The following is a 20,609-nucleotide window of genomic DNA, read 5'->3' as shown; positions in this document are numbered from 1 at the left end:
CCCGTGGGTCCCCCCCGTCCCGCTGCCTTTGTGCGGTGCCAGGAGCACATCCCTGCGCGGCGGGGCCAGGGACGCCTGGGCGGCGTCACCACTACAGGAAGGAGCCGGGCAGCATCCGAAGCTGAGCAGGGGTGTCCGGGCCCTCGCCCCCTTCAGCCCCATCTTGGCGGGGGGGGGGAGCGGCGAGGCAGAGGTGACCCCCCTCCCGCAGTGGCGGTGTTTGAGGTGAAAACAAAAGTTTGGGGCGGCGCGGCTGGCGCCCCCCCCGGCGCGGTGCCCGGTGCGGATGGGAGCCGGCCGAGCCCCGTCTCTGGGCGACTGCGCTCCCTCCCCATCGCCGTTGCTACGGGCCGGACACCCCCGGCGGCGCCGCGGGGGCCGTGCTGAGGATGCGAGGCAGCTCCTCCTGCCCAGCTCGTAGCACACGGGCTCGGCATCCCCCCCGCCCCATCCGCCCGGGGTGAGGGGGCGCGGGGGTCGCGGGCCGGGCCGGGCCGGGCCGGGAGCGGGGCGCGCCGAGATGCTGCAACTTTTTTTTTTTCAGCAGAGGAGGGAGGGCGGTGGATTGAACTTTGTCATGTCGCAGATAAGTTTCCTTTGGCTTCTTCTCCCTGCACTTCTCCCCCGCCTCCCTCCGCACGCACATTTGGGTTTTTTTTTTTTTTTTTTTTCTTCTTTCGTTTTTTAATAATTTTCCCCGTTTCACTTCTCGGCTGCGATATCTTCTCCTCCTCGGCATCCTCGCGGGGTTGCGCAGGAGGAGGAGAGCGCTTCTCCTGGCTCAGCACATTTCCCTGCCCGGGCCGCTGTGCTCGGCTGCGCACCCCGCGGAGGCCCGGGCGCCTCCGTGCCCCGCCGCCCTCCCACGGCCGCGCCGCGGGCTCCGGCCCGGAGCTGATGCTCTGGTCCTGCTCGCCGAGGAGCCAGCATCCTGCCCGGAGCCACCGGGCTGATTGCTGCGGGGAAGGCGGGGGGCACACCAACCATTCAGTTTTAATCCCAGCTCCCTCTTTCGCCTGTTTTCTCTTGGAGATAAGATCAAGTGTATTTACTTATTTGAGAAAGTAAACACCTAGTTCAGTGTGATTTGGGGGCAGTGGTCTAAGAGAGACAGCCAATGCAGTGGATGTTTCCTACCATTCCAACATCCAGCCCCATGGCTTGGAAAAGAAATTGCTTATTAACAACAGGAGCGGTTGCTAAATAACGCCGTGTTGTCACCCCTACAGCGCACAGTAGACAGCTGTTATGATGGCTGAAGTTTTTTCGTTGAGGTCGGTCGTTTTGACACCAGCACTGAGTTTTGTTACCGCAGTTCCTGTTTTCCACAGGGTCAGCGTGCGTGAAAGGGATGCAGTGACTCAGGGTCAGGCCAGCCATATTTGTTTTAGGTTTTAATTTTCTCTTTGAAGACTTAAGGGTATATAGTCTTTTCTTGGTGGGCCTGCATAATGCCGATTAGCCTTAACCGGAGTTGGGTACATCCAGGAAAGAATAGGCCCTTTTGTTTGTTAGAATCCCAGGAACAGCATGAATCCATCATCCAATCAATCAGAGTACCCGGGCTCTGCCTCACCTGCCGGCAGGGACACATCCCAGCCTCTCATGCTGCAGGGCAGCTGTTCCCGACCGAGGGTGGCCTCCTTTGCTCCCTCACCTTCCTCCTCCTGGCATCCGTATTTGGAACTGAATTCGTATCGTGTAGTTGGAAAAATATCAGCCTTTAAGTGCAATCAAGTAAACTTTTATTCTCCTTTCATTACAGCTTCTAGTTGTCAAATTTTTATTTGCTCATCAGAATGGACTATTTATGTAGCCACTCTTACACATTTCTTTTGAGAACTAACAATGCTAAAGAATATATATATATATATATATATATTTGGCTTATATGGCAGAGTGTTGACTGTTTTTCTGGGCTTTGGGGTTTTTTTTCTTTTTTTTTTTTTTTTTTTTTCCCCATCTGGACCTGGATGTTTGAAGCTTCACTTGTAATTTCAGTGTAATGAAGCCTCTTTTCTTAGCTCACCCAGGTTGTGATGCCTCTCTTAACTCTACAGTATTCAGTGACCCTCTGACAAAATGGCTTTTCTTTTTGATTGAGGATGGGGAAGTAACTTCAGCTTTCAAAATTGGGAAAGCTGAATCTCTTCATTACCTGTCGGTAGCATGTGTGATCTCTTTTGGTACCAAAGATAAGTGCAGTGTTTCCCAAAGTGTACAAACACTGACCTGTGTAGTGCTTTTCTCACTCCTTAACGATATTATCACTTTGCCTGTGTTGAAGTAACACTACAGTCATAACAGTAGCTTGACTTTAGTCTGTGAAACTTTCTTCTTAAACAGAAATAGTTTGAATTGCTCTCAGTTGGATTGGATTTCTCATTTAAATAAAGACTGGTGATGCACTTACACTGTATAGATTAAAAACATATAGATAAATCCCTTTGGTTATATTCATTATCCCTTGTAAAAGTAGGTGGTGCTTAGAAGGTCATAGGATAAGTGTTGCTAAGCAGCTAAACAGAAGGATGCTAAAATTAACCTGAGTGTTTTTGAAAAGGATTCACTTTTTAAGTTGCAATAATTTTTTAATTTACTTAAAATACACCTTTTGCTAGTAAGACTTAAAAAAAATATATACGTAGATGCATAAGTAAAGCTTTCCAGGGGACTGTGTCAAATGTTCAAATTACCTACGTACAGGAGTAATTCTACCCTCCCCCAGTACACTGAAATTTTACTAACATCAGGCCCTTGATCTGTGCCCTTTGCAAATGTCCCTTCAGAGTTATCTCTTGCTCCAGGAGCATCTGATGTATGTTGGATAGCAGCCTGTAGGGACAGTCTTGGGAAAAAAGAAACTGCAGAAGCTCCCCAGGAACAGGCAGAAAACAAGTAAATCCTGTTAGTCTGAAATCTATGCATGTGTGGAAAAAAGCCCCTTTTAACTTTTTGATGAATGATGCCTAAGTTTGGAAATCTCTGTTTTAGGTGTACACTCTTAAAACATGTGAAATCATGTCTTCCTCTTTCAGCACGATAAAGTTGTTTTGAAATGAGTGTATTATTGGACTGTGTTACTAGACCAGTTTGCCACTGCTGCCTTGTTGATGTGGTAGCTTCTTGCTTGGGAGATAATTGTCTGTAGAGGAGGATGGTAGTGCTGCTTTCTCTTCTCCTGAAGGTAGTGAGAATACTTCTTGCTCTCTGTCTTCTGCCTCCTTTCTGAGTTCAAGCGAAATGGACAGTGATAGGGTTACAGCTTTAAAATATGCCTTTTCAACAGCATTCTACAACTTGGAAAGGGGCCAGAAACTGCTTCGTGTTCTTTTGAGAGCAGCTTTATCATGGATGGAGTGCTCAGGTACCCTGCAGCTTTGCTGGAAAGTCTTTTATGGAGCAGATGTAAACTTTGAGGGTGAGAAGGAATTGCCTTCTGAGACAATGCAACAGCTTTTTTTTCTTGCTTTGGGGTGGGAGATTTGACTTGACTAGATGTTGCTCAGCAGTTAAAGCAGATTTTCTTTGGGGAGGCATATGAGGAATCCTTTCTCTGTGTGCATTGTTTTATTTTGTTTGCTTGTTTGTTGCTTTTCTTTTTAATGTCCTACATAAACCAGCACCTGTGGGAGCTGTGGTTTCCCCCTTCTCCCCCACGCACATTTAGAAGAATCTTTACAGGCAGTGATTTCAAAGGCAGGACTTGATTATTTCTGGGAATGTCACTCTCTGGTGATACACTGAAAAGTCAAGGTGTTTGTGTGGAGCCAGGATGGGCTTGAAACTGGCAGAGCTTTGCCAGGCCAGGTTTGGTTATCAGCATTTGATTACAAATGAACATAGGTGAGGTTGGCTGAGGTGGGAAGTGCTGGCTGTGTTCTGGGGTACTTCTGAACAGGAATTTCAGGAGCATTGACTCTTTGTTCTTCTTTGGTGCAAGAAATCTGATGGTGGCTTATCTTTGATGTCTGCCAGTGATGTTTTTCCCACCCGAAGATGTTCCCTCCACCTCACCCTGTACCACTCTGTTTTGAATTTGAGCAACATTTGAGGGCCAGTGACTTAGGAGAGTACAAACTTCTGAGCCAGCAGTACCGCAGCATCTCATGCTCCTTCCTGCAGCATTTTACTTGGAGCAGGGTGACAGGACTTATTTGGAGCTTGTGCTAATGCTTTATTATGAAATGTTGAAAGTAGAAATAATTGCTAGCTGGGGCATATGCTCTGTTGGGCGGCTCGTTCATGTTGTGGTGGAAAAGGGTCAGAACAAGGAAAAGGGCCTGGACAAAAGGGAGAAGAGTCAGTGGGATACTTGGCTTGTGGCTGTGCTGGTATGAAACCTGTTAGAGCAGCCTCCTGCAGGCAGAGAGGAATCGTCCTGATGTCACTGAGCAACGCCTGGACCTGTGCTTCCTTTAGAAACAACACAGGCCTTCAAGTGTATCCTGCTCTTTTTTTTTTTTTTTTTCCTTAATAATAACATTTCAGCCTTCAGGTTGGCCAGCATAGCAATCAATAAAGGTGGTTGCCTTTGACTAGGTGCTTTACAAAAATACATAGTTGATGGGTGGTGACTGTTTATTCAGAATGATTCAACTAAGTAAGGCTAAGGGAATCTGAATACCTCTTTAAAGATGTAGAGAGAGGCAGCTGTTTCAACAGCAGGATTCATCTGCGGAGTCCCAGCCATCCGCAGAGGTGTTACAGCAAGGGAAAAGAAAAACTGTCAAAATCCCCCAGGGCATTGTTAGGCTTCTGAGCTAAAACAGGTATTCCAAGGACCATTAGAGAGGGAGGCCTTTCAGGCCTTGATGACCTCTCCTGTCTCCTTTGCAGTTTTCCTGTAGAAGCATGTGGAATGCAACTTTCAAATTCGTTTTCCTGCATCTAACCTTCCTGAGTAAAAATGTTTTTTGTTTTATCTTATGTACTTATATAATCTCAGGATTTTGAGAGATCCTTTTCCTTTTGGAGAAGGCATCCCTGCATCCTGCTGTCTGAAATTTCTTCGAAGATCCATTTGCACAAGGGATGTTATTTGTGTAATGCTCTGAAAAAGTGTGGGAAAGGTGCTTGCATGCAATGGCCAAGTGACTTCCCAGTGTCAGCTTTGAAAAATGAAATTTATACTTTCAAGTCACTCTGGATAAAAAAATATGTTAAGCTTCTTGGAAATTTTCTGTGCTGATGTGCCTAAGTGACTTGTTAATTTGGTTCTAAAAGAGAAAGATATTTTGTGATTAATAGTGGAATTTCCAGCCTCTCATACATGTAGAACTTCTCCACTTAGCATCTCCTGGTAGATACTTTAACAGGTGTTAGCATGTGCTTTCCTGAAACAGCACAAATGTACCCATAGGTGTTTTAGGAATGGGGGCTTGCATCATCTGTCTTTGAAAATGGAGGATGGTCAGCAGTTGACAAACTTTTTAGTTAAGTTAGGTATGTGCTTCCTATCTGAGGATGAGAGAAACAAAATGTTCATGCTGAAGTGTAGCTTTCCTTTTATTGTGTGTGATTAGCTGGCTTTAACTGGAGCCCTTGTTAGTCCTGTTTCATACAGCAGGTGATGTCAGTGTTCAGGTGTATCAGTAGCTGGGAGTGCTTTGTTCAGAGCTCTTGCATCACAGCAATAAATTCCACTGCTGTGTTCAGGCTGGACTCCTCCTCACTGGTAGCATCAGGGCTTGAACAAGAGAGAGCTGCTTTGGATTTTGCACCAATATGCAGCACTACTTCCTTGTTAATTTGGACCCCTCACAGTTTTGGGTAGGGGAAGGACCCTAGTTTAAGTTCCTCTTTTTGTTACACAAACTGTATTTTCTTTATTAAATTAAGTTCATCACATCTTATTGCTCTTTGTGTTTTGAGAACATGAGAAGCAACCAGGTCATGAATACCTGTGTGCTGCTCCTCACCCAAGTGTGCATTTTTTTTCTTATGTTGATGCAGTTGCCATTGTATTGCAGAAACATGCAAGGTGTCTGTGGCGTCTTGTGCACGTGCTTACCTGCTTCATCCCCTCCTTCTTCCCAAAAGCATTAAGGTGTCCTGAAATGGTCTCCAGCTGGATAACTTGCAGCACAGCTGACATACTTAGCTGTGTGTACATCCTTATGCTTTTGGGTGGGAGGGAGGAGGGCTGCAGAAGGAGGTTTGCTTTCTAAGCAAGACACTGAGGGTTCAGGAAGTGGAAGCACGCACCAGAGAAGCCAGCTGTAGAAGAGCTGTAGCTGGATTACTGAGGGATTCCATTTGTGAGGTTTGACTGTATTTTCCAGGGCAAGAGCTGTGAGTGCAGTGACAAGTGCTTCTCTACAGAGATGTAACTTACGTCTTGTATTTAGCTGTTGAGTATATTTCTTTTGGTCTGTTCTTCCAACCACTGCATCATTTGTTTTTCTACCTTATCAGATTCCCCAGCCAGGTGTTGCTAAGTACATCCTACTGTATTTCCAAGTAAGTTTCAAGACTGTAGGCATTGGCAACTTCTGGAAGAAGTCTTGGAGCAACGTCTCAGCCTTTACAGTAGATAGGTGTCTTTGCTGCCTGGTAAGATCTCCTGTCACACTCTGGGCTGTCAGGAGCCTGACTGTCCATGTTGTAAAAGTGTAAAGACAGCTGTATCACAGTGCCCCTGTTTCCCTGGTGCAAACTTGCTTTATTGTTGGAAACTGGTTTTGTTCAAAAAGTGAGGATTTTTTTCATATTAGTGTTGCCTGCAGTTTGTGGGAGAAGTGTTCTCCATCCTCTGTCTCCATTCCTCCTTTTTGCAAAATGGCAGTGGTTTTTTGCTGAGTGCAGTGAATCCTGTGTGCCGCCAAAGCAGGGGGTGAATTTCTAGGGGTGAATTTCTAGGGAAACGATCCGCACCTCAGAGTGGATGCTGGTTACCTTGGGAGGAAGCCATGCAGATTATAAACTCTGCAGGAAGGATCTGATGGATTCTCTAAACTCTGTGGCCTCAGTAACTGCAGTTTCAAGCAGTTCCCAATCTCTACTTGCAAAGCTTTTGGAACTTGTAAGCTCTTTAAATCTAGTGACTGAGGATTTTCCATGCTTCCCTTTTCCCTTGAGGGGAAAAAAAAAGTTAGAAATAAATAGTAAGGTTACTCATTTTAAATGCTCAAAGGGCAACAAATGAAAGTTGAGGTGTTCACAGAATAAGTAAGTAGATAAGGTGAACACTGATCATGCCCCGTTACAGTTGCTGTTCCATGTTTAAAAAATCAATAGATACGTAAATAGCAAATAGAAGTGGAAAACGTGCCTTCATTTGAATCAACAGCAAATTTCTTTCAGGCTTCTCTGGACTAAGATTTTATGTGGGGTATGTACAGCTGAAAGCTCTTGAGAATTCATAGCATGAAAGATGCCAGGAAACTTTAAAAAACTGAAATACTAATAGCGTCTTTGTATTTTTTTGGTGTTTGAAATTCCTACAGGTGTAGTTACAAAGTCAGTGCATCTGTTTTAGGAGCTTGTTTGATAAACAGCAAATGGAATTTGCAGTATAATAGTCTATTTTGGCTAAATTCTTCCATCCAGGTTTTGGGCATCATTGCAGCTCTGGCCACTGCTGTGTCCTTTTTTTAAATCCTAGAGGTTGTGCTTTTACTTTCTTGAGCGTATTCAGTCTGGTGAGTAGGACTTGTCCTTCCCAGGCTGTCCTTCCCTGCAGGAAAAGGGGAATGCAGAGAATTCTCCCCGAGGATGGATTTGGGACAGAGATGGCGCCTGTGTGTTTGGGGCCAGAGTTTGTATTTGCACCATTGCGTAACTGAGTCTCCATAGGAAGAGATGTGGGTTAGTGGCATTGCAGTGCCGCATGGGCCACAGGCCTGCACGTGGCCATGGTGTGCGCTAGCACTGCCTTGTGGGTGTGCTGATGCCTCCCTGGGCTTGTCCTGGAGATTCAGGACAGAAGGATCTGCTGCTGCCTGACTTTGGACCTCGTGCATTGGCAGCCTCTCCTGCGCTTGCACGGCCTGAATCCACTGACTTGCAGTAAATGTTTCCGTTTGTGTGCTCGCTGTCTTTTCAAAATGATTGCTAAAAAGTATTTGGGCCAAAAATAATCTACCCTGGACAAGAAGATGCCAGCAGCATGTGCAAATTGCATGCTGGAGTTACTGTCCCAGCTACTAATTCAAACAGAGCTGCACAGATGTGGATTAGGAAGGTCCAGACTGCTGATTTTAAAATTTCCAGTATTTCTGGTAGTGGATGTTTATGTGAGCTGCCTAGTCCAAAGACCCAGGAAATGAACTGGTGGTGGTCTTTGTTTAATTCCTGGTATACAGATGCCAAGTGTTATGCTTTGATTTCCTACTCTGTAAACTCTTCGGGGCAGGGATCAGCATTCAATTACTGAGTTTTGAAAAGCCACCTAACACACTGTGGAACCGACCTGCACAGCACTACCTCAGTATAAATGTTTAATTATAACTATCTTCTTACCCCATAGTGGAGCCTTTCCAGATACCAAGGTAGTGGCATGCTGGGAACCTGCACTGCTCCTGCTGAGGTGTCTCCTTATAAATAGACAGCTTTGGTTGCAAAGCAGCATTTGGGCAGCTCTCATAAACGCCTGTTTTGCATGTGAGGGGCAGATTATTTATTGATTTCTTTTCTAGGTGGTGTAGGTGCAAGTATATACACATGTTCATGAGTCTGCCTCTGGTTGTTTGGTTCAGAAGCAAATACGTCCCTAGCTTTAATATGTGTTCTAAACCACCAGTCAAATCACATCCTTCTCTCTCCTTTTTGCTTTAGGTCTGTACGTAAAAGGGACAAATATCAGGGTTCTGAAATTAGAAAATTAGAAGGAGAAATTTGGAATAGAAAGATGTCACCCCCTCAGTATGTCATCTTCCCAAGACTGAAATGAAGAGCAGTTGCTGGCTCTTACCATTCACAAAGTAATTTAATTTTGTTGCCTTGAATGACTTCTGTTGTAGTTTTAAACTGAATTCTTAAATCATCCCAAAAGTGATGTATGTATCATTCATTATGTTTATACAGCATAAGAGCATATGGAGTAATGGAAACATCTATAAATTAGACCTCCAGAGAAGACTCCCATTTTAATCAGGTTACTTACTTGGATTAATCCAACCCAAATTTAAAACACATGGGCTCATGCACTAAACTAGTTGCACTTTCAGCACTCCAGGGGTCTGTCTGGGAGTTTATCGGTGCGTTGCTGTAGTCTGTTCCAGCCAGCTTTGCAGAAGCAGTTTGGTGTTACTAAGGTTGGAATAAGCTGATGTCAGATTTTTGTCCACAGTGCATAGCAAGTAGAGGTCAAACACTTGTACAGCCGGTGATACTATGACTTGTTAAGAATGTACGCAGCAGGTCGCTTTTCAAAACATCTTTTGAAAAGCAGCCTGTGAGAGCAGTGTCATGTAGGAGAGACACGCATCTTCCTCTGGCATCAGCAAATGGATGCAGCCTATCACATTGGACTGCTGAGCATGTTTAGTCATGTTACTGTAATAAGCTCTGGGAACAGGAATGGGTTCTGCCCTGTTGTGCTTCGGGAAGATTTGAATGAATTTGACTGGTTTGTTCCAGAGAAACTTGTGTTTCTATGTGCTGCTTTTATGCTCAGTACAGAGAAGTAAGGAACTGAGTTTGTTTTCGTGGCTGAAGGAGTGTTTCTTTGCATTATAGTATTGCTGACATTACAGTACCTAAATTCTTATTCTTTAGAAGTGATAAAACTAAAAGCATGACTCCCAGAATTATCAGTGTTTCTGGTGCTGGTGGTGTACAAACCTGTTTGCTTTTGGGACTCCCCTTTGCCCAGATAAACTTGAGTATTAGGGACCTTGTGCTTCCAGCCATAGCCCTCAGGCATCTCTTATTTTTCCTGCCCTGGTGAATCGTCCTCCAACATACACACATGTAAATTTTAAACATGCTTTGGTGGGGGTTACCATCTTCATCCTTTTATTTTTTTTTTTTTGTCTTATCTTGATAGCTCTCAAGGTATTTTCTGAATTTGCTGGGGGGTTGTGTGTGTGTGTGTATGTGTATGTGCATATGTCAGCAGCAAGTCTAGATCGAGCCAAGCAGTGATCCTGCAGACACTTTAACACAGATACAATTCTACTTAAGCAGGTTGTTCCTTTAAAGTCAAAATACTGGCATGGGCAAAAGTTAGGGAAAGTGTTTTGGGATTGGAGCCTGCCTTAAACTTTAAGAAAAAGTATTGGTGATACAAGCCAGAATCTTTAACCCGTGTGAGCCACATCTCCAAACTCACCTCACCAACTTCTTCAGGAAGCATTGCTCAGCCCAAGGAATTGCCCCAGCTCTTGCAGCCTGAGAAGAGCCGGTTTTGAAGAGAAGCAGCCAAAAACGTGGCCGTGAACCCAAACTTCTTCAATACACGGTGTGTGCAAGAGTTAAATGAAAGTACTCCAGCAGCTCATGTGCTCTCTGTGTGCGCATACTTTCCTAATCTTGACATGGGGTCTGAGCTGCAGGCTCTGAGGGTGTATGTGAAGTTGGCTTGGCTGTCACCTTTTCAGTGCCCGGATCTGGCTGTGGCTCAGCACAGGGACGCTCCCTGCCGCTGGGATTCCTGGCTGCAGAGAGCCTGCTACCCAAAATTCCCTGCACGGGACAGGCTGGGCTGAGAGGTGCCCTGGCACACCTCTCCTGCCCTCACACTGGGAGCAGCAGAGGGAAGAAAAAGCGCTCCTCTGGCCCCCTTTTCTGCACCTGGAAGATCTCTTGCACCCATCTTGTGCACTTGGGTCGACCTGGATGAGCTTTCTGCTCCTGTGCTATCATCATTTGGCTGGAGAATTGCTGCCTCCATGGATGGGTCTGCTTTAAAAGGGGAACAGCTGTAAAGAGTGGTTTCCATGATGTTGGGCTGCCCCTGCACGTGGGGACAGGAAAGGCAGAGCACGTGTTTTTCTTCTCTAGATGACAAAGTCCTAAGGGCAACTTGGTCTTTGGCTCTCCGGGAAGAGAAGCTGCAGTTCTTTGAATCCACAGCACGCTGTCAAAAATCACTGAGCATTTCCGACCATAGGCTGTAAGTGAAAGCTGCCAGTCTTTTTTTCCACTTGAGTTTCTTCGCTGAGACTGCCAGTGGCCACCTTGCCCCACCCTGCAGACGTGTGGGCGGGAGTGGGGGTAGCCGGCAGGAGGGAACACCACCAAAAAGGCAGAGTGATTTGGCTCCTGGCCACACACAGGAGCAGGAACAGCTGCCTAGATGGCCCCCGGAGCCTCACTGATGTCAGCATAACCAGCGCTCCTTAAAACGCAGCACCGTGTGTGGGGGGTGGCGGGGAGCAAGGCTGGGAGCAGCTTGAGGGGGTTAAGCAGTACATAAAACCACTTCCACAGTTCTTTTTTTCACCCCCCCCCCCTTCTAAACAGACCTCTACTTTCTATAGGAATGGGAAGTGTTTGGGTGAGTGAGAGTTACGAGAAATTCATAAAATAAAACAAGTTACCAAAAGCAAAGAGCAGAAGGAATATCCATTGTAAAACTTGCATGTGGCTGCAGTGTGTCTGTTTGCTTGGGTTTCTTCCTTTTAAGAGAAGTGTGGCTAGGAACAGTTTGTTGCTGTTGGATAAATCTGTCAGTGCTGTTCCCTCCTTTGTCCCCTATGTTGTCTCTGGGAACCTCTCACACTGTGACAGATCGTACTGTCAAAGATCGTACTGTGTTTGAAAAGTATCTGGCTTGCCTTGGGATGCTGTATGAAATACGGCAGGATGTGGCATCCTGCAGGGAGCATGTCATGTGTGCTTGCTTGGCCTCCTGCGCGTGCCTGAGCAGAGGAAGGGAATGCACATCAGAAGAGCACGGTTGTTCACAGCTTCCTTCCACTCCCCTTGCTTGTTCCAGACAGGCAGCACTCCATGAGTGGAGTCAGAGAGGTGTCACCCATGACGTTTACCAAAGCTGCCTTTCCTGGTGTGCTGATAACCAGGTTCCCTGATGGAGATGCCTCTGCATTGTTAAGGGTGGGAGGGGATTCTCTCATGACTTCCATGATGTGGGATGCACAGTGCAAAATTACCCCTGTCATAGGTACTGAACTGGATGAATGTGAGTTCCTTGCAGGCCAAAGATGCTTTTTCCAGTTTAGTAGCTAACATAGCAGTTTCCAGAAGTCACAAGAGAATATGACGTGTAGCTGGAAGTGCTGAGGGAAGAGGATACCAGCTTTTCCAGAACTGTGCAGCTCAGTCACAGAACGAGGTTGGACTGGACATGAAACTGGATTCCAGGGTGACGTGGTGATTGCAGCCTCTGCCGGCTTTGCTTCTTCCCACAGCTGCGGAGTTGATTCTCCCAGTCGGCCCGTGCCAGCATAGTCCTGTGCTGGCCTTGTGGTGTTATCCCAACACAGAAGTCGTGCTTTGAATGGCTTGCAAAGTGGTAAGCAGCACGTAAATCTAGGCGACAGGGGTGAGCCAGCCTACCCAGGCTTCTTGCAAAGCTGAATTTGCAAAATGCTGTCTCCATCAAGGGCGATGTAATAATAAGTTGCAGAGATTCCGTCTCAAAAAACAAACAGTGAAACACAGGCATTGAGGGAGGAGGGTGTTGTGTTCTTTTATAAGGCTCTTGCTTTTTGTTAACTCAGGTTAACTTTATCAGCTGGATTAACTTTTCAGTATCATTGCAGAATTATTGTAGTAATTAGGAAAAATGACATAGGGTCATGGCCTCATACATGGCCAAGTAAGCATCTAGTCACATTCTTTTCAACTGGGACAGTGGCATGAAGAATTTCTTTACTGAAGGTCACACAGGGAGACAGTAAGAGATGCAGAAAAAGAGCCCAAGTGCTGTTAATCTTGTCCTGTGTCTCCACCATTAGATCATGCTTCCTGTCTAGGCAGATGAACCCACATAAAAACCTGGGTTCACAAACAGATGACATTCAAGTACTACCAGCATTGTAAAATATGGCTAGGACTAATATATTTGCTCTGACTTTCATCTTGAGTGCCTAGTGGAACACCTGTAAGTATTTACATTTTAACATGAGCTTTTGTGCTTGTGAAAGCAGACAGTTTGACAGCAATGACCTCTCACACAAAAGCCTGAATAAGTGATGAACTTCCAACAAATCCATGACCTGAACTCTGCTGGATGCATATTGAAGGCGACAAGTTAATATGGCCTGTGGCAGGACCAACAAGAGGCCTGGCTCTGTGCTGGGCTCTTCTGGTGGAGGTGGTCCACAAATGAGCTGCTAACGACTGTCCCTATCCAAGGCCTGGAACTAAGCATGCCCGTGTTCACTGCCTGGGTGAGAACCTCAGGCAGATGTTTGATACAGAAAAAGATTTTAATTTTTTTCCAAAGGTTTCTTGTCCTGTTGGTCTGGCCCTAGATGAAGGACTTGGACTTATGTTGCAGAGGAGGCACAAGGGTGGATGTGTCTCCTCCAAAGCAGAGTACTTCAGAGTTTGCTGTGTTTGAATTGAAGTGAGTGGTAGGTAGTTAAAACTTCAATTATGGGCATCCCTGGAGTTGTACGTGTCTCTGCTGCAAGCACAGTAACCACTGGCCGTCAGACAGGGATGACAGCCCTGGTACAGTAACCTCTGAAATCACCCTGACCTGAATCACGTTGAAGCTGTGGCTCTGGTGACATTTCCTCAGGACTGCCCTGTCCTGGAATGAGCAGTTCCTGGTACCTACTTCTCCAGTGAAGCTTGGATTCAGAGCAGAGAATGCTTCCTCAAGCTGACAGAAATGCCTCTGGATCTGTTGCAGGAGGTGCTTTAGTTCTGTGCTAAATTCTGTGGAGTAGGTCATGCTGTGTTTTTTGGTTTTTTGCCTGCTGAAAACCAGTGGGAATCCTGATTGTGTCTAAGTACCAAGTCAGACCCAAAGCTTGCCATGTCCAAGATGCTGGTCAATGTGCATTTATCAAAAGAGAGTATGGCAAGAGGGCACCTATTAGTGGTGCTTTCCTAATGTAGCCTACCAGCAACATGCTTCTGGAATCCCTTGAGCCAAGGGGTATTTGTGTAGTTAGAGTATTTAGTTTCAAGGATCCTTTTTTTGTGGGCTTGTCCAGTGGCTTTTTGACCCTGTACTGGCTCTTGGTATGTTGTGATGGTGAGTTTTGCTGTTTAACTGCATGCTCTGTTGGTGAGGAGCTGAACAATTGATTTTCTGAATCTCTCATTTTATGCTTTCACTTAATACCATTTAAGACTCGTACTAAGGGAAGTAGCAGGTATTAATTTGCTACCAACTGTCTCCACACCTTTCAGGATTTTCTGGACCCCTGCTGTATCACCTCTGTGGCTTTCCTCCCAGGTTGGAGTCCTAATCTGAGTATCCATTATTATGCAGAAATTGTTTCTTACTTCTGATTACAACGTTGGTCAATGCTTTTAAAAGCTTTGGTTTGCCTTGTTAACATCTATCACAGGCACATGCCAAAAATACTTTATTTGCCTAGATATTTATTGCTGTAAGACATACTTGGACAGACTTTAAAGATTTCCAGGTGCTGCCACGATTCTGCAGCAGCCTTTTTGTGAAACTTTCTCCATGTTGGCAAGTCACAGTCAGAAGATGATGATTGGTGAGGTTGTTTGTAGGTCTGGCTCAGTTACTTCCATCCTGATTGCTTGAGAACTGCCTGTTTAAATGGTGCTTTTCTTGCTGTTTTCCTTCCCAGATATACTGCTGGTTTCCATGAGCAATGTCCCTGTATCCCCCCACTTAATATGCCCCCCTGCTTCCTCCCTACAAATGGCAGCCTGAAGCATGCCCTGTGTATCTGAAACCTTGGCGAATACAACTTACCAGAGACAAGGGACATTTGTCCTTGCTCGCTCTGGGTGTTTCTTTAGGTTCTCTTTAAATGGAGAGATATTACCCACATTAAAGTTTGCCCATTTCCTATGCTTGCCTGATGATTTGGGATGATGACTAGGACTCAGCCATCAGTTTATTCTTGGCCGGTATCAGAGGAATTGTTTTGACATGACTGAAGTAAAATTAGCAATTCTGAAGTAATATTCCGTAATTCTACTGTTTCTGCATCCCCCTTTTTATATTTGCTAGTTGTGAACCCACTTGCCCACCTGTAGGACCAAGTGGTCTATGTTGGTGGACTTTGAGATTTTATTTTTTGCAAAGGAAACAATTTTGCTTCAGTGCTAGGCATAGTGCTGGTATTTACTTGGTTAGATTCCTTTACAAATCAGTGCTTACAAGGCTGCCGAAATGCAGCCGTTTGTGGAGAGTAAGGAAGGAGAGGTTTGGATCAGGTCATGCTAACCCCTTTCTTCCTCTGTGTGCTGCACATTCTTCACTGCTGACATGGCCTAAAAAGGAACCTTGCCTTTTAAAGCTCTACCTTAACCTGCCCACCAAATGATGTGTACTGCTTGGTTTGTGTTTAGCTGTTGAAAACTTTATTCCAATGTGCCTGAATTGGGAACTTAGTTGCAAGGGTGACGCTAGTGATTTGAAACCTGGGAGGGAAAGCCTTCCACAGTGGGAACTCAGTTTTATCTGGGTTACTTACTCCATGTACTTAGCCTGATGAAATGTAGTGGTCTTAGGAGAAACAAGCCCTGTTCATCAGGTAGTTCTGATTTCTGATGAAAATCTTTGAAGGTTGCTGTGTGTAAATCCATTCTAAATAAGCTGTTCAACACTTAATACTGAGCTCTGTAGGCTTTGTGAATTATATAGGATTTGAAAGTAGCAAGCATATGTGTTTGGAGAAAGGGGGAAGGGGCTATTCTTTTAAACTATCAAGTTGTGGTTGTAGGTCTGATTGCTGAATTCAAAGCTCCTCTTGTATTGTTCTGCTGCTGCTCTATGCATTTAGTGGCTGAAATTTAAATTTCATATCATAAAGGTCGCTTGAGGAGCAAGGAATGAAGCCCTAGCATGGTACATGCTTTGCAGGTGTCTCTCTGCTCTTGGGTGTTAGATCAGGAAAACCTAAAAATAAACATAAAATAAAGTCATTGTGTATGTGTAAGCAGGAGGGCATGTTTATGTTCCTTTAATTAGAAGTGTTTTCTTGACTGCTTGTTTTCTTGGGGTATGTATTCAAAATAATAAATATTTTAAATACCTTAAAGGTATGCCCTAAAGTGCTAGGCCAGAAAGCTGATAGGAACTTTTTGTATTTGTCCCTCTGTCTTTTCAAAGTTCAGTTTTGGCTCAGTCAGTTCTCTTAGCAGACTTACTGTGCAGGTGATGTAGTTGTGCTGGAAGAAGGAGGTGGGAGAAGAACAGAGGATGACAGGACTTCTGATTGCAGTGCAGGTAGAACAGATTTTAAAAGCCCAGGCAACCGTTATTAAAAAGACCATTGCTCAAACCATCAGAGCCATCATGTCTTCCTTGTGAAGCAAGGGCCAGGATGAAGAATCAAGTGGAATGCCTTTTTGCCAGTTTATCTTTGCAAGGTCCTTGAATCAAACCTGGATGCAAGAAGATGCATTGCCTGGTAGGATGGATCCTTGATCCTGGAATCAGTGCTGCTAGGTTAATGAATTCCTGCAGACAGAGCCTAATTCAAGTTTGCTCCATGGGTGGGGGGTGATGAGCAATGTCTGTTGTATCTGTCCTTGCCTATAGGAGCTGCATCTGCTGTGTATGTTTGGCTTAGCATCTTTGTCTCAGAGTTGTGGTGTTGAAAAACCAGCACAACCATTTTGCACTTTTTAAAAGATGCTTCATTTTTAACATGTAGGTTCTTAGCTGCCCTCAGCCTACTTGAAGGTGAGAATGAGCTTCCCCTCCATGGCTGCTGTCAGTTCATGGGTGTCTCTGCTGTGATTCCAGTAACTGTAAGAGTGGCAGGCTTATGTTAATAGAACCACTTTCCCCCTCCCCTTTTCCTTTTCCCACTTGCCTCTGTCTTTCAGGTACATTGTGGTGTTTGCCTTTAAAGGTTGTGTTTAACACCACTTGTATTCAAGCATCTTCCCTCCACCACTTCAAGGCAAGTATTCTTCCAGGTATGTGACTGCAAACAATGCAAAGGGAAACATCTCAATGGAGATCTGTTCTTGATGTTTTTTATCTCTTTGAAGATGCATTTTTTAAGAGTCTTTTGATATTTAGGTATTTCCTCACAGCTTTCCCTTTTCTGGTGTCTTTGCCTTGGTAATTAAAAAAATTCATAATGACATTGAATTAGTGACTTCAGAATGGATTCCCTGGCAACTTAAATGGGCATTTGGCATCATAGGATGAAGAAATGGTAAAACCAGCTTGAAGAGGTTTGGTTGTTTGGGTTTTTTTTGTAATTTGTTTACCCCCTCACCTCTAGCAGTTCACTCCTGCTGTTGTAATCTTTCTGAGATGCTGATACAAGTGTTTGTGGGGTTTCACTGAAAGCCTTATCTCTAAAACGTTCTGAGTAGCCAATCCTCTTTAATTTTTTGTGTCTTTGAACAATCCTACCTCGCCAACTTTTGTTTTGATCAGTAGAGGGGAGGCAATCATAGGCTTTCCCTGGTATGGAAATGAGCAGCAGAAGGAAGGGAAGAGCTTCTGGAGAGATGTTGACCCTCAGTGCAAGCAGCACAAAACTATGTGCTGTTTTTATCAAGAGGCTTGAGAGTTTTGGCTGCAGAGGTAGCCTCATCTTCCCACCTTATCACACATTCCTTGTTTTTTCTCTTGATGCAAATCTTGTTACTGCATTAGCTGTGTAAAAAGTTCTGTAAATCAGGTCCCTTTTAGCTGTTCTTTCTGTTTCCAAATTAATTTCTATCTTGAGAGAGTATCTTTCTTAATCATGCTTGATATTGTGTAAGGAAATCATGTTTCATCATGTAAGATTGTGGTCCAGGTTTTGTTCTGACTGGACTGGTACAAATCTGGTGCAGCTTTGCCAGTGTTGGTGTCTTTTTTGTGAAAGAAGTCAGTTTGAGTAGCCGGGGGCAGAGTATCCATCACAGCCCAGAAATACCAGCTTAAGGAAAATAAGAGTGAAGACTGATGTAGGTTTTTATAAGATGTGAAACTAAACATATGCTAAAAGCCAAGTAAGTACAAAGACTGTGACACCACATTTCCAAGAAAATTGTCTTGTGGCAGAGGAACATGGACTGTGAAAGGGCCTTATGGCATCTGCGCATTTAATACAGGCTCTATCAGTACTATCTTCGGTTACAATAGTCCCACTTGCTTTTAGATTTCTGCAAGTTTTATTTTTTTTTTGTAACTGTTTGGGGGAGTAGCGTATAAAATGGGGCAGCATGTAGAAATCTAAAACCCCAGCCAAAAGACACCTCCTTTTTGTGTCTATGTGTTGCAGCTGTCTATCTCTTGGCAGAAGGCAGCTTGTGTAGAATGTGAGGTTTTAGCACTGAAACGTGGAAGAGAGAATTAAGGGGTTCTGAACTTCAGTCATTCTGTTCTAGTGAATTTCAGCCCTCACCATTGCTTAGTTATTTGGAGACTGTAGGGTTGGTTTTTTTCCTTTCAGTAACTCCTTATGTTCACAGGAACAGGAGTGTCTCATATAAACTGAGACAGGTTGCTAACTCTTCACTTTCCTCAGTTCTGCAGTTTAGTAATCAAATTAATTGGAGCCAGTTGCATGGATACCCAGCTGGGAGGAAAGGCAAAAAAGAATGCATGCATGTATTTTGTTATGGGTAGGAGAGGAGTAAAGGAGAAACTTTGCTTTTTCTGCCATGAAACACTTTTGTATAAGCCAAATAAATGCTTTGTTACAGGGATGTCAGTATGGGACATTTTGTTTCTGCATAAATTATGGATTACATCATAACACCTAGGGCATAGTTACACCTTTTAATCTCCCCTTGTTCCATCTGGAAAAGCAGAGGATTTTGCGAGATGAGCCAGCATAGGAGCTTCCATCAACATTGAGTTTTTGCATTTTGGAGGAAGCAGATGCATGCTTTTATACCAGGCAAGCAAACTGAAAAGGGGAAAGTATAATGAGACACTGTGAGACTTTCCATTTAAACCTATTTTTTTAAAATTAGTTTGTGCCTTCAGTTTTGCAGATGTTGTCAGAATAGGGAATGGAAACTCAATTCTCTGAGAAACAGGGTTTAGGTGCTGATCTCCATCTTCCTTGTAGACTAAATCCATGCCTTTTGCCCAGGGTTTTCATTATTCCAGCCTGGCCTGAGATGCGGTTTTCCTTTTAGCCGAGACATTTGTATTGCTGTGGTTGTTACATGTGCCCTGGGCGAGCAGAGAAGGCCAGCACAGGCAGTTCCATGCGCTGGTGGCACTGCTGCCTCGCTGGCACGGGCTGGGCTGCTGCTCTCACTGAGAAAAGTACGGGCAAAGTTGTTCAGCTTTTTAGTGCACGGGTGAAAACAGACTTTTCTCTTCATCAACAGTGTTCGACCTTTCTGAATCGTGTAAGTTCTGGTGTGCAAAGGCCGTGTGGTGGTGCTTGAGCAAGTTTCAGCTTTGTTTTTTGTTGTTGTTGTTGCTGCTGTTGTTCATAACTTTAACACGCAGCTTTAAAGGCCTTGTTCTTGGGGAGGCTGGTATTGAAAGGAGTGGATATCATCCCGGGGAGAGGAAAAGGACAGGCTAACCTTGGCACCTGGGGCCTGGCTATTATGTTGCACTTCCTCTGCGGGGCGGCGCGGGGCGCGGGGCCGCCGGAGCGATGTTCTCACAGCAAATGGAGGAAGTTCCTCCAGCAGCAGCAGCAGCACGGCGCTTCTGGATCTGCTCTCGCCTGGGGGATGGGGCAGGGTGGTGAAAGAGGGCTATACAAAGCACCGAGGGGAGGGGTGGGAAAAAAAAAAAGAAGCCAAACAACAACCCGGATCCTTCAGCTTACGTGCAAAGCTCGACAAACTTTTCGGAAATGTGAATACTTCGCGTATTCACCGTTTTGGGGAGGGCTTGGGGAGCACGAGAATGTTTCTTTCCCCGGCGCTGCTGGCGGCGGGGAAGGTACCACGGGAAGGAGCCGGGAAGGATGGAGGGGGGCGGCCGCTCCTCTCTGCCTGGTTGCTGACTAAACAGTTCTGTCAGCTGGCAGTCGGCGCGGCCTGGGGATTTGCGATAGAGCTCCTGGAGGGTGGGGGCGGCTGCGCGGGGGAAGGGAGGGAAGGGCCGGCCCTGCTGCAGCCGCTGCTGCTCCCTCGCCCTCGTGGCAGGGAGGCCTGGCTCCCCTGGGCACGGCCACGGGGAGTTTTGGCGGTGATGCCAGGATGATGTGCCTGCATCTCTGTTTGTCTGGAAGGCTGTCCTGTGCAGGAGCGTGTACCCGCTGGTACCCGCACCTCTCTCGCCAGCCAGAGAGAGAGCCAGAGCCCTCTGGAGTTTGTGCCTCTGCCAAAATTGCCAGAGCCGGCTGCTGGGGTGCAGGGAAGTGATCCCATCCCAGCTCGGAGCAGGTTGCGGATGCGGGGCAGGGGGCAGCCCTGCGGGGCAGAGCTGTGTTTGCCCCTTGGCCAGCTCTGGCTGGCACTCGCAGGGACAGTGCCAAGCGCAGAGCAGGAGCAAGGCTTGGGCAGTGCCCTCCCTGTGCTCTGCCACAGGTAGAGACTGCCCCATCTAAGCGTGTTAGGAAGCAGTGAATTCTGGCTGCTGTTCAAGTTTAATGTTTCCTTTCTCGGCC

At 45.6% G+C, this 20,609-nt stretch overlaps 1 protein-coding gene across 8 annotated transcripts in view; it reads left to right on the top strand.

The window, feature by feature from the left end:
- The window catches only part of RREB1 (ras responsive element binding protein 1), a 118,951-nt gene that overhangs the window by 1,222 nt on the left and 97,120 nt on the right, over positions 1-20,609 (top strand). For 2 of the 8 annotated variants that reach the window (XM_074543991.1, XM_074543970.1), the window contains exon 1: positions 1,951-19,389. The exons of 5 other annotated variants lie outside the window; for them this stretch is intronic. The gene's annotated coding sequence lies outside the window, so the exon portion shown is untranslated. Of the gene's footprint in view, positions 1-1,950; positions 19,390-20,609 lie in introns of those variants that run through there. One more of the 8 variants, XM_074543985.1, reaches the window with a different exon arrangement.

This window comes from Zonotrichia albicollis, chromosome 1 (genome assembly GCF_047830755.1).
Source record: "Zonotrichia albicollis isolate bZonAlb1 chromosome 1, bZonAlb1.hap1, whole genome shotgun sequence".
Lineage (NCBI taxonomy): Eukaryota > Metazoa > Chordata > Aves > Passeriformes > Passerellidae > Zonotrichia > Zonotrichia albicollis.
Note: the sequence above shows the minus strand (reverse complement) of the source record. Positions and strands in the feature narration are given on the sequence as shown.